Here is a 17,583-nt window from a genome sequence, read left to right as displayed (position 1 = left end):
GGCTAGTGCCTAAGTCACTTGCAAAACTAAGTGTGCAAGCAGTAGTTTGCTAGAGCTGGCTTATGTTATGAGTACCAATTTGAAAATTAAAAAAAAAATTTACAGACTGTTAAACACAGCCATTATTAAAAATTAATTATATAACCTGACAATTATGTTAACATCCAATATATAAGATTTAGTAATACTCAAAATTCACTCTATTTTTACTATTTTCCATGTTTTTGTGGTTATCATATCCATATTATAGAAATAACATTTTATAATTATACATCTCCTTCCATTCTGTGTTCCATGATGTCCTGTGGTAGCTTGAAATGAGCCAAAGCAGGATTATTTACCCCCTGAAATTTGCACATGATCAATCCCCCCCACTGCCCCCAGCCATGAGCTAGTTGTCAAACATTTATCAGCTCACCAGTAATGGCAAGGACCTTCAGACTGCACTGACATACTGTCCATGATGAATAACTGAAGCTTTAGTCAAATGGAGAACTCACTTTTGTGAAACACTTAATTCCTCAAGAACAGATCAATATTTTTGTTGCAGAATAAAGCTTATAAAACCTATTTTCCCTGCTGCTTTTTTTTCTTACTTCCAAGTACCCTGAGGTTGAGAATGCCAAAGTCTACTGGATAAGGGAGAATGCAGTACATTATTTCTGTGGTCCCATGTAAAAAATACAGAATATTTTATTTTAAATAGAACTAGAAGGGCTGTTAAATATTGAAAATTGTAATGGGAAAAAAAAAAAAGGCAAAGAGCTCTGTATAACCAAATTTCTATTTACGTTAAGAGAAGGGGAAACTGGGTGCCTGGGTGGCTCAGTGGGTTAAAAGCCTCTGCCTTCGGCTCAGGTCATGACCCCAGGGTCCTGGGATTGAGCCTCATACCAGGCTTTCTGCTCCATGGGGAGCCTGCTTCCTCCTCTCTCTCTGCCTGCCTCTCTGCCTACTTGTGATCTCTGTCTGTCAAATAAATAAATAAACAAAATCTTAAAAAAAAAAAAAAAATAAAAAGGAAAAGAAAACATCTTAAAGTTCATGGTCTAAATTAAAGGCATATACATTTAAAATATAAAACAAATATAGCATGCACATGACTTTTTCCCTTTTTTCCAAGATTTATTTGAGCATGTGAGCATGTGTGGTGGGGGTGGGGGTGGGGCAGAAGGAGAGGGTCAGAGAGGAAATCCCAAGTAGACCCCCCCCAACCAACCTGAGCACAGAGTCTGACGTGAGCTGAAACCAAGAGTTGGACGCTTAACTGACTGAGCTACCAGGTGCCTTGATCATGCATATAACTCTCAATAAGATATTTATTATATCTCACATGAAATTCAAATAGAAATTAAAATGTTCGCCTGATTTTTAGTAGGGTACTAGTAACCTAAAGTACTAATTGTGGTAACTTTTAGAGTGATGCATATTGAAGAATATCAGTTTGGTATTAAGTTAGAGGAACAAATAATTCTTAAACCAGGAAGTGCCCATATAATCACATTTACTAATAAACTGGACAAAATAGATGGAACTTTTTATCAAATCAGCAGGTACAGGCTTTATTTTTTAAATTAAAAATGAGGAGGAAACACATATTCTCAAGGAGATAACTTCTTTCTCTCAAAACTTTTAATTTTATAAAGGAGATTGAATCATCTCACATAAAAATATCTAAGAATATATAAAACTAATAGATGCAACAGAACTGCCAGCTGAACATTTCCACAATTTTTTAAAAAAGATTTTATTTATTTATTTATTTGACAGAGATCACAAGTAGGCAGAGAGGCAGGCAGAGAGAGAAGAGGAAGCAGGCTCCATGCTGCGCAGAGAGCCCGATGTGGGGCTTGATCCCAGAACCCTGGGATTATGACCTGAGCCGAAGGCAGAGGCTTTAACCCACTGAGCCCCCCAGGAATCACCATTTCCACAATTAAAATGAAATAAATCACTGTTTTTTCCCTAAACTTTGTCCTGATCTCCCAAATCCGTTCCTCTACTGACTGACTGTTTTAAGTGACTCTATTTTCTAGTCACTAGGATTCATTTTTTTCTTTGACCCTCTCATTCCTTACCAGTTTCCATTTTTCTTCTTTGGATCTCCAATTGCATATTACAGCTTAAATTTTATAATATACATTTAAAAAGATTCTTATCATTATATATGTATAACCACTCTGTGAGTTAAGCAAAAGTTATTAGCATTTCATCATTCCTATTAAAGGCCTCCAAGGTGATGGGCATGTAAATAAGTAGAATCAGACAGGTTAAATGACTTGCCCAAGTTGACAGGACCAGTAATTACAAGTCCTATGATTCTAGTGTCAACATTCTTTTCATTACACTATAACGCCTGTCATCAACAACTCATATTTGGTCCATTACTATAGATTCCCAATGGTTTTCTCTGCCTCTATTCCTACTTCTTCGGTCTATTTTGCATGTCACTATCAGAGTAAACACAGCTTTTATTAAAAGATAACCACAATGAGGAAATTTCCAATGGCTTCCAATTATATAGAGAATACAAATCAGAACTTGATCTCTGCTTTTGTATATGAAATCTCTAATCAAGCTGGGCTCCTCATGTTCCTTCAAATACACCTGGCTGGCTCAGTCAGTTAAATGTCTGCCCTTGGCTCAGGTATTATTTCTAGGTCCTGGGGTCAAGCCTGTTGGGCTTCCCGCTCAACAGGGAGCCTGCGTCTCCCTTCCACCAGCTCGTGTGCTCTAATAAGTAAATTTTAAAAATATCTTTCAAATATAACTTTCCTGAGACTTTGCCTTTGCTTCCAGTAGTGTTTCCCTTCCTTGAGTTACAAATCCCTGAGTAACAGTTATTGCAAGGAACCTGGACATAAATAAATAACACACTATTATGTTTATTACATATTTATTTATAGTTTATATGTGAAACATGTACAATTACTACCTTGTATGTTTTGATAAGAGAGGGGACAGGGGCCTCCAATAAAAATTTTTGACATTAAAAATGAGTCTTCAGGGTGCGTGGCTGGCTCAGTTGGTGGAGCATATAACTCTTGATCTTGGGGTTGTGAGTTCAAGCCCCATATTTGGTATAGAGATTACTTAAAAAATATTAAAAAGAAAAAAAAGTACTCTGCAGTTACACTTCTGGTAATGAAGAACTAGGTGGGTTTTGATCATGCTTTAGCTGACAATAACTAGAAAAGTGGACCAAGAAAAAGAAAACTGTATTTCTTTAGAGGCACTGAAAAGCTGCCAAATTGGTGAAGATTGCAGGGCCAAGATCTAGGAGAGGGAGATATGTTGGAGAGATGCTTGAATATCTGGGGTTCCCCCCATTCTGCTGAGGCATTGGTCTCTTCCAAAAGCGACTGAGAAGGTAAACAGATTTTTGTGAGCTCACAGGCCTAGGAAAGGGTGCAGGGAGGTTGAAAAACTGGAGTTTAGGGCTCACCAAGGAAGAGATAAACACCTCACCCAGCCTTTCAGTTGAGATCCTGAAGGGATGTACCCTAGCAGTCAAAGTGAACTGAAAATAGGTCAGAAATGGCAGGGACTGAATCATCTCTGGCCCTAACTTGACTATAGTGATCTGAGTCTGCTAACAGCTCCAGTTGAGTTGCCTAATGGAAGTAAAAGAAATCCTCTCTAGAGGAAAGCAATGCTATGCAGAGCTTCAAAATACTTCTGCAGTATTTTATATATAATACCCAGCACACACACAAAATAATCAGGTATGTGAGAAGGTACGACAAAACCAGAGAAGCCACAGATCATAGAAACAAAACCCACAGGGATTATGAAACAAAGACTTTGAATTGCTGTTCAAAATGCTCAGGAACTTAAAATATAAGAATAAGAATATGTATAGAGAATGAACACAAAAACAAATAGAAATCCTATTGTTGAAAGACTGTAACAAATTAAAAACCCAGTGGATGGACTTAATAGCCAATTATACAGTGCTGAAGACAAAATTAGGGAACTGGACAGAATTCAGAAGAAAATATTCAGATTTAGAGACAAAGGATGAAAATAATGGCAAAAAATTTTTAAACAGTGGAAGAGACTTCCGGTACAAAATTAAAGAAAAAAATTTTAATATAGTTATAATTAAGGCCCAGAAGGAGAGGAATGAGAGACTATAACAAAACCATACCTGAAGAGATGTCTAAACTAAAGTAAAAGACATCATGCCTTGGATTCAAGAAGCATTATAAACATTAAGCAAGAAAAAGGCAAAGAAAAACCTACCTAAGCACATCATAATAAAACTGCTGAAAACCAAAGAGAAATTTTAAGCATCCAAAGGAAAAAGATAAATTACTTTATCAGATGAATGACAGTAAGGCCAATGGTTGCAACCAAAATGATGCTATCTTTAGAGTACCAAAGGAAAATATCATCAACTCAGAATTTATGTTCAAACAATATAACTTTCAAATATTGAGGCAAAATAAGACATTTTCAAACAAACAGAAACAATTTGTACCAGCATTTCGCCTTACAAGAAAGAGTGGACCTTGGGCATAGAGAAATGATCTCAGATGGATGCTCTCAGATTATGGAAGAGATGAGCAATGAAAAGGAAAAATATATAGGTAAATCTCAATAAATAGTAACTTTACAAAACAATGCTAATATATTGTGATGTTAAAAACTTACAGATTTAAAAATGCAACAATACAGTAATTGAGAAGGGAAGGTAAACAAACTTAAAGTGGTCCAAGCTGGTCCCATTGTTCAGGAAGTGGATAAAGTACTAATATATCTTAGGCTTTTAAAAGTCAAGGATGTACATCCTAATTTCTAGAGGAATTAATAATATTAAAAGAACATAAAACCAAAAAGCTAATCAAAAGAAAACAATTAAAAAAAAAAAAACTTGAACAATCCCCAAGAAAGTAGAGAAAAAAGGAATGAAGAACAGGTGAGATAAAAACATCAGGATGGCAGCTTTAAAGCCAATATATCAATAATTACATTAAATGGAAACTGATGGGCGCCTGGGTGGCTCAGTGGGTTGGGCCGCTGCCTTCGGCTCGGGTCATGATCTCAGGGTCCTGGGATCGAGTCCCATATCGGGCTCTCTGCTCAGCAGGGAGTCTGCTTCCTCCTCCCTCTGCCTGCCTCTCCATCTACTTGTGATTTCTCTCTGTCAAATAAATAAATAAAATCTTTAAAAAAATAAATAAATAAATAAATAAATAAATGGAAACTGATTATCCCAATGCAAAGACACAGACTGTCTTGGATTTATAAAGGTACACCTTTAATCTGTTTCAAGAGACAAATCTTAAGTAATAGAATGTAGAAAAACTTAAAGTAAAAAGATAGATACATCATGCAAAAACTAACAAAGATGGTGTGACTATGTTAAATCCAAGTAGATTTCAAGCAAGAAGCAATATAAGAGATAAAAAGTTCACGGATGCCTGGCCGGCTTAGTTGGTAGAGCACGGGACTTTGATCTCAGAGTCAGTTCAAGCCCCATGTTGGGCACGGAAACAAAACAAAACCAAACCAAAAAACTGTTCATGTGTCCAAGAATCTGAACAGGAAACAAATGATACACTTAGGATAATTTAAAGATTTACCTACAAAACGACTAGTTACAAATGTGTGTGTGTAGGGTATAACAGAATTACAAGGGGGGCTCTAAAAGACAGAAGAGGAAAAAATTAATCAGAACCAGGGAAGAGAGAATTGTGAAGAGTTTACTTTGAGAGAGGCAATGACCTAAGGTCAAGGTATACATCCAGTTCCAGGTAGCCTCTACTGGAGGAAGCCAGAGGGAATAAATACGCTTACCTCACTCTTCCACTACACAATTTCCTCCCATCAGCTACAAAATCATTATGGGGTGGTGTCATTCAGTCCTGAAACCATAAACATTAGCCACTCCAGAAGTCTTCATATATAGTACAGGAGAAAACAAACAAGTTCCAAAATAGTCTTATAAAACTTGCTTTTTAAGCTGGTTATGAGGCATAGATTCATAAAAATAGTTGTTCTCTTTCACCATCCATTCTTGGTTTCTCTCACTTTTTGCTGTACCTCACCTGAATGGAATTTGATTTTTTTTTTAAGATTTTATTTATTTGAGAGAGAGAGAGAGGAAAAAAAAAAGGGAAGAGGAGCAAAGAGAGAGATTGAGAGTAGGGAGAGAAGTAGAGGGAGAAGGGGATAGAGTATCCTAAGCCAACTCCATGCTGAGTATAGAGTCTGAGGCAGGACTCAATCTCACAACCCTGATATTGTGACCTGAGCTGAAACAAAGAATCAGATGCTTAACAGACTGAGCCACCCAGATGCACCCTGAACAGGATTCTTTACAAGGTTGGGTGCTCCAACATTCATTCTTATATGAGTCCTAGTGGAGGTCCTTTTTGGGCTACTCTAGTTTTTTATTGGACTACTGGCTAAGAGAATACAAGTAAGCATTTCAGAGAATACTCTTACATTCCATATATAGTCATATTTATTCCATCGTATAGCAGCAATGCAATTTCCTCATTAAAAGGGATCCCATGGGGTGCCTGGGTGGCTCAGTGGGTTAAGCCTCTGCCTTCGGCTGAGGTCATGATCTCAGGGACCTGGGATTGAGCCCCGTGCTGGACTCTCTGTACAGTGGGAAGACTGCTTTCCCCCTTCTCTCTGCCTACTTGTGATCTCTCTGTCAAATAAATAAATAAAATCTTTAAAAATAAATAAATAAAAGGGATCCCATGGCACCTGGTTGTTGCAGTCAGTGAAGCATCCGACTCTTGGTTTTGGCTCAGTTTGTGATCTCAGGATTGTGGGATCAGTCCCAATTTGGGCTCCATGCTAAGCGTGGAGTCTGCTTAGGCTTCTCTCTCTTCCTTTCCCTCTTTCCCTGCTCTAATAAATAAATCTTTAAAAAAAAAAAAAAAGATAAAAGGGATCCCTCACCTTGCCAGAAGAGTGATCCCTTTGTTGGTTTGTGACAGAAAAATCCCATACCTGCCACTGAGCAGTGTCCACTTATAATTCACTGAAACTACTTCCCTAGGAAGACTTCCTAGTAAACATTCCTCTCTTCAGTACTAAGACCTCCAAAACTACTAAGTCCAAAGTTTCAGGGACCAAAAATTCTTCAAGTGGGTTATTAGGTATAATAGAAAACCCAACAAAAATGCATACATGTGTACATCAGAAGAGGTACACAAGAATGTTCATAGTAGCAGTCCTTATAATAGCTCCAAATTGAAATACCTCCCTTGGCTGTCAACAGCAGAATGGATAAATGTGGTAGATTCATTAAATGTGGTATATTAAATATGGGGTAATCAGTGTTGAAGCTAATGAAGTGGGTGCTGATTACATAGTTATCTTCACTTTGTAAAAGTCATGCTAAATAATTATATTTGTGTACTTTTCTATTCATGTGTTATGTTTCAATTAAAAAACTTTAAAATAAATGCAATAATAGCTTGTGTGTAATATGTACTTGTACTGAATGCTTTTAAGATATTTTTCTTTTTCTTAGTTTTATCAGTTTGACTATAACATGCATTGGTGTGATTTTCATTGTAATTTTCCTACTTGTGGTTCACTTAGTTTTGTGGATCTGTAATTTCATGTAGAAAACGTAATGCCAATTTTTTTTTTTTAATTAGACATGTATAAAATAGAGGAGCTACTCTCATCTCCACTATGTGTACTTTCTGGTTAAGATAGCACTATATATTGATTATTGGGGTTAAGCATATACTTCATTCCATTGGTCAGCATCCTTAATTTGCAGGTTATTGTCTCTTGGCTAGCCCCATAAACTGAATCAGTTTTCCAGTTTGTTCTAAGCTCTTGTCCAGGCCTTCAACTCATAAGCCATTAAAAACGAACCCTTACCTCAGGCCATCGTCTCCTAAAGTTCTTCTCAATGAAAGGATTTCTTTTTACTGTTGTGTTTCAGGGCTACTAATGAGTGATGTTGTATAGTGACCACTCACACCCAGTTATTGCAAACTCACTGCAGGCCCTTTTTTGAATTAATAAGACCAAGGGGTGCCTGGGTGGCTCAGTGGGTTAAGTGGCTGCCTTCAGTTCAGGTCATAATCCCACGGTCCTGGGACTGAGCTCTGCACTGGGTTCCCTACCCCGTGGGGAACCTGCTTCTCCCTCTGCCTCTCTCTCTCTCCATCTCTGATGAATAAATAAATAAATATCTTAAAAAAAAAAACCCACAAACAAACGTTTCTCTCTTCCATTAATTGGTTAGAGGAACTCTTTTGAAGCCAGTTTATATGGATTGGGGGAGAAGTGCTAAAGGAATAGGGGCGGGTACTAATAGTCTGAGTCACCTGCTTGTTCAGTTTAGTTGTGACGGTATTCCCAGTCTTGTAGGGCGTGGACTGCTGTTGTGCTCATCAGTTGTATGGTCTGGTGAATCAGATAACACCAGGTCATGATGGTTGGTTTGATTATTCACACAGTCACTTGATGTCGCATGGTCAAGTTTTCCATCTCTACCAGGTACCAGCAGCAAATCAGGAGCTACTTTTCAACAAAACAAAACAAAACACTGGTTGAGGAAAATAGATCTTTACTCAAAAATCAAGGAATCCGTGTTGTAATTCTCCTATTGGCACTTATCAGAGGCTTCATATAACATTTCTACCACATGAGTTTCCAATACCACTGGATTTGCCCAATCACAAGGTCCAACTGGCAAGATAGTTTGCCCTGGGCTCCACTGAAAACTACAGTTACCCAGAAAATAGGTTAGAGGAGGCCACCCAAATGTCCTATTTTGTTGTCTTCAGAACCCAAGAAGGTCTGCCATATGTTTTGCCTTTTTCTTTATTGCTTGTAATGAAAAACACAATACACTGTCACTTACTTGAATGGATAACCTAACATGTCTCAGGACATTGGACTCCTAGAAATTTGTGACAGGTCCTGGAAGTTTTACAGGGTTTTTCTTGCACCTTAATGTTGCATGCATGGGTCTTACCAAAACATGTGGAGTGCTTACTACTACTTCCTGCTCATTGGATTCATTTAACATTCATTTTTATAATAGACTACTGTAAACATTCTATGACATAGCAAGATGATCAAGGTCCCTTCACACCACAGAACAGAAAGCTGACACAGCCCTGCAACAAAACAGTAAGGGCCCACTCTGTCCCTGGCAGTTCAGTGTGATCTATTTCTGACTTCCCTCACTAACTGGAATGGAGTGAAGGGGGCACTTCCAGACCAAAATCTATATATCATGTCAAACTGTATTAATTTCCTCCAGTGAAGATCCCACACTGAGAACAGCAACTACCACTGGCATCTCCGCCTGACCAAACTCTGCAGTAATCCAGTCATTCTTTACTACCCCTCTGGTTTTTACACTGTCATTCCCTATGACTCATCTGGTGACCACAAAAGGAATTTAAGTGGGAATGTGGTATGAATCACTATTCCAGCATGAGCTTCCCAGGATGTGGTACTTTCTGTATATAGTCTAGTGTGAGAGTGGTAGCAAGCAGTTATGAGCACCTATATAGCCCTTCCTACTGTAACAGCAGTCACTCCATTGGTCAGGAAAACAAAATGAACACTGCTTTGGTTATTAAAATGTATCTACTCTTACTACACTTCTAGGACTGGAGAAATAGCCACAATATGGGTCTTCCTGGACTCACGATTACCCAGACTCAGGCCAAGACTATATCCATCACTTGACTTTCTATTTCAACCAGTTGTCCAGGATGGTGTTTGGAGTCTCTAGGTATCAACAGATATTAAGAGGCAGTATCTAATAAGCCTCAGGAGGTCTGGTATTTTCCTTTCTTCAGTAAGTGGCCACTAGAGAAGGATTATGGCAGTTGATCCCCTAAATTCTCACATAATTTACCAGGGGAGTTTTAAAAAGTATCAGTGCCTGGATCTCACTCCCTGAAATTATGATTTAATTGGTTTGGAGTATGTTCTTTAGAATTCTCAGGTGTTCTAAAGTACAGACAAGTCTGGAAACCACTGGATAAGGGGAAGGTTCATGGTTATACAACTGTGGCTGCACTGCTGGGTACTTCTTCACAGGGACCCAGTCTCCTTCCATTATCAAGGAGTTCCAGGTCTGTGAATCGGATGGGAGTCTTCAAATTTCACTATGACAACACAAGTTTGTTCAGAATTTTCCCACCTATATATGTCAGGCAGCACCTCATGTCCTACTTAAGCCATTTCATTTCTAGGGACTTTGTTATCATTTGGTCATTATCCCTCTTTCCCTGCAGGTCAAAACAATCTGACTAACTTTTCTTTTTTGACTTATTATGGTAATCGTGTCCACAGTGTCTCTGGTTGTTATATGCCATCATGTGGGCTTTGCCACTTTGGGATGGCATTATTCTCTTTGGAATTAGGAAACAATTCTACCACAGCATTCATCACCATCATTTTGACAGAGGACAGCCGCTTCAGAGCTCTTTGGGAATGCTGATGCTCCTATCACCAAAGTGCTTCTTAATGACTTGGTGAAAAGAGAATGTCTAAGGAAACTTTGTACTCCCTCCTCATGGTATGCCAGGACCCTGGGATCATAACCTAAGCCGAAGGCAGGGGCTGTAACCTACTGAGCCACCCAGGCGCCCCTTTTTCAATTTTTTAAAGATGTTGTTTATTTGACAGAGAGACAGTGAGAGGGCGAACATAAGCAAGGGGAGTGGGAGAGGGAGAAGCAGGTTTCCCACTGAGCAGGAAGTCTGACTCAGGGCTTGATCCCAGAAACCCAGGATCATGAACAGAGCCGAAAGCAGACGCTTAATGACTGAGCCACCCAGGTGCCCTTTTTTTTTTTTTAATATTTTATTTATTTATTTGACAGAGAGAGAACAAGAGAGCATAAGCAGGCACAGCAGCAGAGGGAGAGGGAGAAGCAGACTCCCCAATGAGCAGGGAGCCCAATACGGGGCTGGATCCCAGGAACCTGGAATGGTGACCTGAGCCGAAGGCAGTTGCCTAACCAACTGAGCCACCCAGGCACCCCTAGCTTGTGAGTTTTAAGGTAAATCCTCACTAGAGAACTAGTCAACAGTAGCAACAGAGATAAAGCACTATAGCTCCTCTGTGGTACCTGGAGCTCTCTGCTCTCTAGTCTTTAAACTTGTGGGAAGGGATAAAAGCTAGGGTCTGCTCTTTTTCTCTTCCTCCATATCCATTATCAGAAAGGGTAGCAGAGGGGCACCCGGGTAGCTCAGTTAAGTGTCTGTCTTTGGCTCAGGTCATGATCTCAGGGCCCTGGGATGGAGTCCCACATCAGGCTCCCTATTTCTCTCTCTCCCTCTGCTCCTCCACCTACCTTCAACCCCACCCCCACTCATGCTCGCTCTAGGGTGCGCTCTCAAGTAAATGAAATCTTTAAAAAAAAAAAAAGGTAGTAGAGAATATAAGCTAGTGAACCAAATATCTAGACACCTGAGGAGTATGATCATTATGTAACACAGCAAATTACATAACATATACCAACTGAAGCAGAACTATAGGCATATAGGTATTTTAAAACATGTTTTAAGTTTAAGAATTTAAAAACAATTCAATTAATCAACAAATTTTTACTGAGCACTTGCTAGTGTCAGGCACTGAGGATTCATCAGTGAATAAGACAGACAAAAACCTTTCTTCTTGTGTGTTTTATTTTCAGTGGTAGGAAATGGCATGAGGGACAGAGACAAAAACATCAAACAACTTACTATCTAAGGAATAAAACGTTTTAGAAAGTAGTATTTGCTATAAAATAAAGTAGGATAAAGCCGATTGGGAATGCTAAAAAGGATCATCAGTGTAAAAAGAAACTAAGCCTAGGGGCGCCTGGATGGCTCAGTGGTTTAAAGCCTCTGCCTTCAGCTCAGGTCATGATCCCAGGATCCTGGGATTGAGCCCTGCATCAGGCTCTCTGCTCAGCAGGGAGCCTGCTTTTCCCCCTCTCTGCCTGCCTGCCTCTCTGCCTACTTGTGATCTCTGTCAAATAAATAAAATCTTAAAAAAAAAAAAAAAAGAAACTAAGTTTAAAATAGGAGTCAAGAGGATGCTGAGTGGGAGGTTAGTAATATATAAAGAAGGAACAAGAAATCATTAAAAAGCCATGGGAGACTCTTAGGTATGGAAATATGAGTTTAAAGAACAACATAGATAAATTAAAATGAAATAAAAATTTTTTAAAAGATTTTATTTATTTGACAGAGATTACAAGTAAATGAAAATAGAGAGTTCCTATATCACACATACATATTCTCCTATTATTAATATCTTGTATTAGTGTGTATTAGTGGTATATCTGTTACCTTTGATAAGCCAATGTTGATATATTAGTATTAATTAAAGTCCTTAGTTTACAGTAGGGTTCACTCTCTTTTGTACAGTTCTGTAGGTTTTGACAAATGCATAATATTATGCATATATTATCCTGAGCTGAGATCAAGAATTCGATGCTTAACTGACTGAGCCACCCAAGTGCCCCAGAAGCCTTAAGTGAAACTTAAAATTTGTGATTTAAAGAAGTAATCTGTTAAAAATATCACATTAATCAAGGGTAGCACATAAAAAAAATGTTTTTCTTTTTAAAGATTTTATTTGACAGAGAGAGAGAGACAGAACGAACACAGGGCACAGGAGTGGGAGGAGGGAGGAGCAGAGGGAGAAGGGTCCCCGCTGAGCAGAGGGCTCTATATGGGGCTTGTTCCCAGGACCCTGGATTCATGACCTGAGCCAAAGGCAGATTAACTGATTGAGCCACCCAGGCATTCCCTCCACACCCACTAAAAAAAACCCCAATATGCTTAAGAATTATGAGAACAAAAAGGAAATATAGCTGCAAAGATGTAAATAGTCATAACTGACATGTTGAATATTTTATAAGTTAACAGGACATGGAAGAATCAGGAAATCATTAATCTACTACACTTGGTGTTGCTTATATTCTTAAACCATTTATTTATAGGTTTTTTTTTTAACCTAGATATGTCCTTAACAAATCAGTCATCAACAAGATATTAATGGGTGCTTTTAATCTAAATAGCACGATTCCATACACAATTCAGCTATCTCAAATTTATGCTATGCACAACAGTATTATCACAAAGCATTTGTTTCCTGTTTTCTTTACTGCCCAATTGATCACACTTGGAGTAGGCTAGTTCCATAAACTTATGAGGTAATGAAGAATCTGTTATATTATTTTAATGATTACCTATGAAGATTACAGTATATATGGAATTTCTATGGCAAAGAAAGGTGGCTTCCAAAAAAGAAAACTTCAAAAGTCTACAGAATCAAGCTTTTTATTATATATGTTGCATTTATTATGTTTGCATTTACTTCTTAATTGTAATCTTTTTCTAGTCAGTGACTGCAAAAGTGGCATGTCAATACAGTATTGTTTGACTCACAATTTTTCAACTTTATAATAAAGCAAAAACAAGGTGTATTCAGCAGAAACTGTACTTCAAATTTTGAATTAGGACTTTCATCTGGGCTAGTGATAGTGACAACGATACACTCTAGTGATCCTGGGCAGTGGCAGCAGCCACAGCTCCCAGCCAGCCACGAAATCACCAGCAACAACCAATACATGTACAGATATTCTGCACCAATACAACTACTCTATTTTTCACCTTCAATACAGTATCCAATAAATTAGGTGAGATATTTGGTATAAACGAGGCTTTGTGTTAGATAATCCTGCCTAACTATAGGTTAATGTAAGTGTGCTAAGCATGTTTAAGGTAAGCTAGACTAAGCTATGATATTCATTAGGTTAGGTGTATTAAATTCATTTGCAAATTACAGGATTTTCAACTTACGATGGGTTTGTTGTGGCACAACCCATCATAAATTGAGGAAGAACTCTATACACTTACAGAATTACAGGGGCACCTGGGTGGCTCAGTGGGTTAAAGCCTCTGTCTTCAGCTCGGGTCATGGTTGGGATCGAGCCCCACATCGGGCTCTCTGCTCAGCGGGGAGCCTGCTTCCTCCTCTCTCTCTCTGCCTGCCTCTCTGCCTACTTGTGATCTCTGTCAAATAAATAATAAATAAAATCTTAAAAAAAAAAAAAAAAGAATTATAGAGTAGAAAGGTTTTTTCAAAGCTCACTCTAGTCCACCATATGTCTCTAAGAATTTCTAGGAATTTCCCATTAGGCAATCTGCTTGTTTACAGTACTAGGAAGTACTATGGAAGATGGTTTTAAAGTTTTACCGTATGTTATTAATTTACCAACACCAGTTTTGTTTCTCTAATTTTGCCTTTATTTCCAGTTTGTTGCATTTCCTCTTAGAACTGTGGGTAAGACAAAGCAGTTAAAATATGTTTCCTCAAGAAGAAAGGGGAAGTATAATGTGACACCAAATGCCAAAATCAAAACACTCTTTTTAATAAATTTTGTTTATCCCTTTAAAAATGTTTGAATAAGGGCGCCTGGGTGGCTCAGTGGGTTAAGCCGCTGCCTTCGGCTCAGGTCATGATCTCAGGGTCCTGGGATCGAGTCCCGCATCGGGCTCTCTGCTCAGCGGGGAGCCTGCTTCCCTCTCTCTCTCTGCCTTCCTCTCCATCTACTTGTTATTTCTCTCTGTCAAATAAATAAATAAAATCTTTAAAAAAAAAACGTTTGAATAAAGTTTAAGAAAAAATCTTTTTAAGAATCTGCTTAGTTTCTAAATCATTCATTTAACCCCAAACTGCAACCCAAGAGGGAAAGCCTGCAAATAATCTGTTCAGACATACAGGCACATCTAAGCAATATAGTGGGTTCAGTTCCAAACCACCATAATAAGGCAAGTATCTCAATAAAGTGAGTCAAATAATTTTTTTGGTTTCCCACTCAATATAAAAGTTAGGTTTACTCTGTACTATAATCTACTAAACATGCAATAGCATTACATCAAACAATGTACATACCTTAATTAAAAATCCTTTATTATTAAAAATGCTAACCATCATCTGAGCTTCCAGTGAGTCATAATCACTGATCACAGATCACCAAGACAAATAATAATGAAATTTGAAATATTGTGAGAATTACCAAAATGTGACAGAAACACAAAGTGAGCAAATGCTGCTGGAAAAACAGTGCTGAGAGACTTGCTCTGTGCAGGGCTGCCACAAACCTTCAGTTTATAAAAAATACAGTATCTGTGAAGCATAATAAAGTGATGCACGGTAAAAAGCTATCCTTGTGTTAGGTGTTCCATTAATTTCATCTTACTGTTCCAATCCATCAAATGCAATTCCCTTACCTCTCTCTTATTCTGGATTTCATATTTCCTTAATAACATGCCCTGCTTTTTCCTGATACAATCCTCATTTAGGTGGTACACATTCTCTATTAGCTTTTTGAGAGAGGATGTATGGAGTGTGAGACCTTTTAGGTTTGAACATAACTTTATTCTAGTCTCATAACTGATAAGTAGGTTGGCTTATATAGAATTCTAGACTAGAATTAATTTTCCCTTAGAATTCTGAAGCACTGCTCTGTTACCCTTTTGTTTCCAGAGTTGTTACTGAGAAGTCCAACACATTTACCTTTGTGTGCCTCATATGAAACCTGTTTTTTTTCTCTATAAACTTGTACAATCTACTCTTTGTCTACTTGCTATCTTTATAGAAATGTGCATGTGGTCCCCTTGAAGCATTTTAAGCAATCTTAATAAGATCCCCAACAGCTACATATGATTAGCACTGACACATGCACTATCATCACACTGACCACACAGACGTAGTGCAGCCATGGTAAAAAACCAAGTGTAGCTATAATAAACAAGATGTGCTAACAGTGATGTAAGAGAGAAGATAATGCAACTGTGCATGTGTATGTGCCAAGTGGGTTTAGTTGCTTTGTATATATTAATCCACTAAACTAGTATATACAATACAGCCTTAAGAGGTAGGTATTATCTGTATTTTTATAGGTCACAGAATTTATTTCGGCAGAGCCAAAATTCTAAACAGTCTAGCTCTAAAGTCTATGGTCTTACTGTTAATGTTACCTTCTAGTAGTAGGTGATAGTAGTTTTTTGTTATATTGCTTTTAAGTATCTTTTCTTGGCAAAATAAAAAGTTGGCAAACCTATGTTGATTATCTCAATTAAAAAAATTACTGGTGAAATCTAAAAGCCTGGAGATCAACAGTTTGTGGGGCCAGTAGAGAAAGAAAAATGAAAATTTGAGATGGTAACTGATGAAGCAAGGTCTTGGAGGATGAGCTCTAGAACACAGGGTGCAGAAGACTTGGAGAGCCGGGCAAATGTTAATTATAGGAGGAATTACAGCCACATCTAGAGATGCTGGTGAGAAGAGCTCATCTGTTAACTAAAATTCAGAGTCATCAAAGCTTAAAATAAGCATGGTAGTAACAATTAGAAAGCTTAATAAGTAATGTAAAATAGTGAAGATCTGAAGGAATGAAAAAAGTAAATAAATCCAGGAATGGACTGACAGACTAGAAAAAGAGTTTCAACACTAAATATCTTGATAAAGTTAAAGAATAAGTTTAGTAGGTGTAAGGGAGTGGAAGATGTATAAAGAGCTATAGTAGGTTGTGTTCAGAAGGTAGTATTTTTGAATTTAAGATCTCAAAGCCAGAGTAAAGGCTCATTCACTGATGATGATGATGATAATGATACAAATGACAGCAACCATTCATTAAGCACATGAAAACGATTAATTTTATCTAGTCATAACAACCATTAATATAGGCATATTAGGGGAGAAACTGAGGTTCTAACAATTTTTCAATAAAACTCTTACGTTTTTTCAATAGATCTTAACAAAACTCTAAAATTTATATAGAATTATCTATAACTGGCATTTCCAAGATAATTTTGAAAAAATATGTGGGTTATTAACTGCTGTTAATATCCTCCTGGATATTAACACTTATTATAAATCTGTAGCAATTATAATACTGTGGTAATGTCACAGAAGTCATACAAATTGACTGATGGAAAACTACCCACATATGTGTAGAAACCTGTTCTGAGATGAGTGACATAAAATAAAAATTAAATTATTCAATAAATGCTTCTAGAACGATTGTACATATATAAATAAAATAAAATAAAATAAAATTAGATCCCTACCTCATGCACAAAAATAAGTTGATTAAAAATGTAAATATGAAGAATAAGAGTTTTAAACTTTTAGTAAAAAGATAGATAAAAATCTTTGTTATTTTGAAGTAGAAAAGGATTTCTTAAACAAGATCTCCAAAGCACAAAATATAATGGAAAAGATAAATCTGACTACATTAAAACTAAATTTCAGTATAAGAAAAGACACCACAAACAAAGGTCAGAGAAAAGTCTTAAACTGGAAGAAGACAGGTAACCAATATAACCAACAAGGTATTATTTTACAGAAAACATAAATCAATGAAAAAGATGAGCAAAGCATTAGCAAAATGAGTAAAGATGCACAGAGAGAGCAAAGCATTAGCAAAATGAGTAAAGATGCACAGAGATATCCAGGAGGCATTTGGGACTGCTGTACAAGAGAAATCTGGCCTGGGATTAGAGATCTGGGCTAGGTCAACATACTGATCACATTTGAATTCATGGGACTAGATGAGCTTACAGA

At 37.5% G+C, this 17,583-nt stretch overlaps 1 long non-coding RNA gene across 1 annotated transcript in view; it reads right to left on the bottom strand.

The window, feature by feature from the left end:
• LOC131829827 (uncharacterized) overlaps positions 1-17,583 on the bottom strand; it is a 30,349-nt gene that overhangs the window by 10,148 nt on the left and 2,618 nt on the right. The window contains exon 2 of the long non-coding RNA XR_009353011.1: positions 8,316-8,511. This is a non-coding gene — a long non-coding RNA (uncharacterized LOC131829827). The remainder of the gene's footprint in view (positions 1-8,315; positions 8,512-17,583) is intronic.

This window comes from Mustela lutreola, chromosome 1 (assembly GCF_030435805.1).
Source record: "Mustela lutreola isolate mMusLut2 chromosome 1, mMusLut2.pri, whole genome shotgun sequence".
In the NCBI taxonomy this organism is placed as follows: Eukaryota; Metazoa; Chordata; class Mammalia; order Carnivora; family Mustelidae; genus Mustela; species Mustela lutreola.
This window is presented reverse-complemented; position numbering and strand designations above follow the sequence as displayed.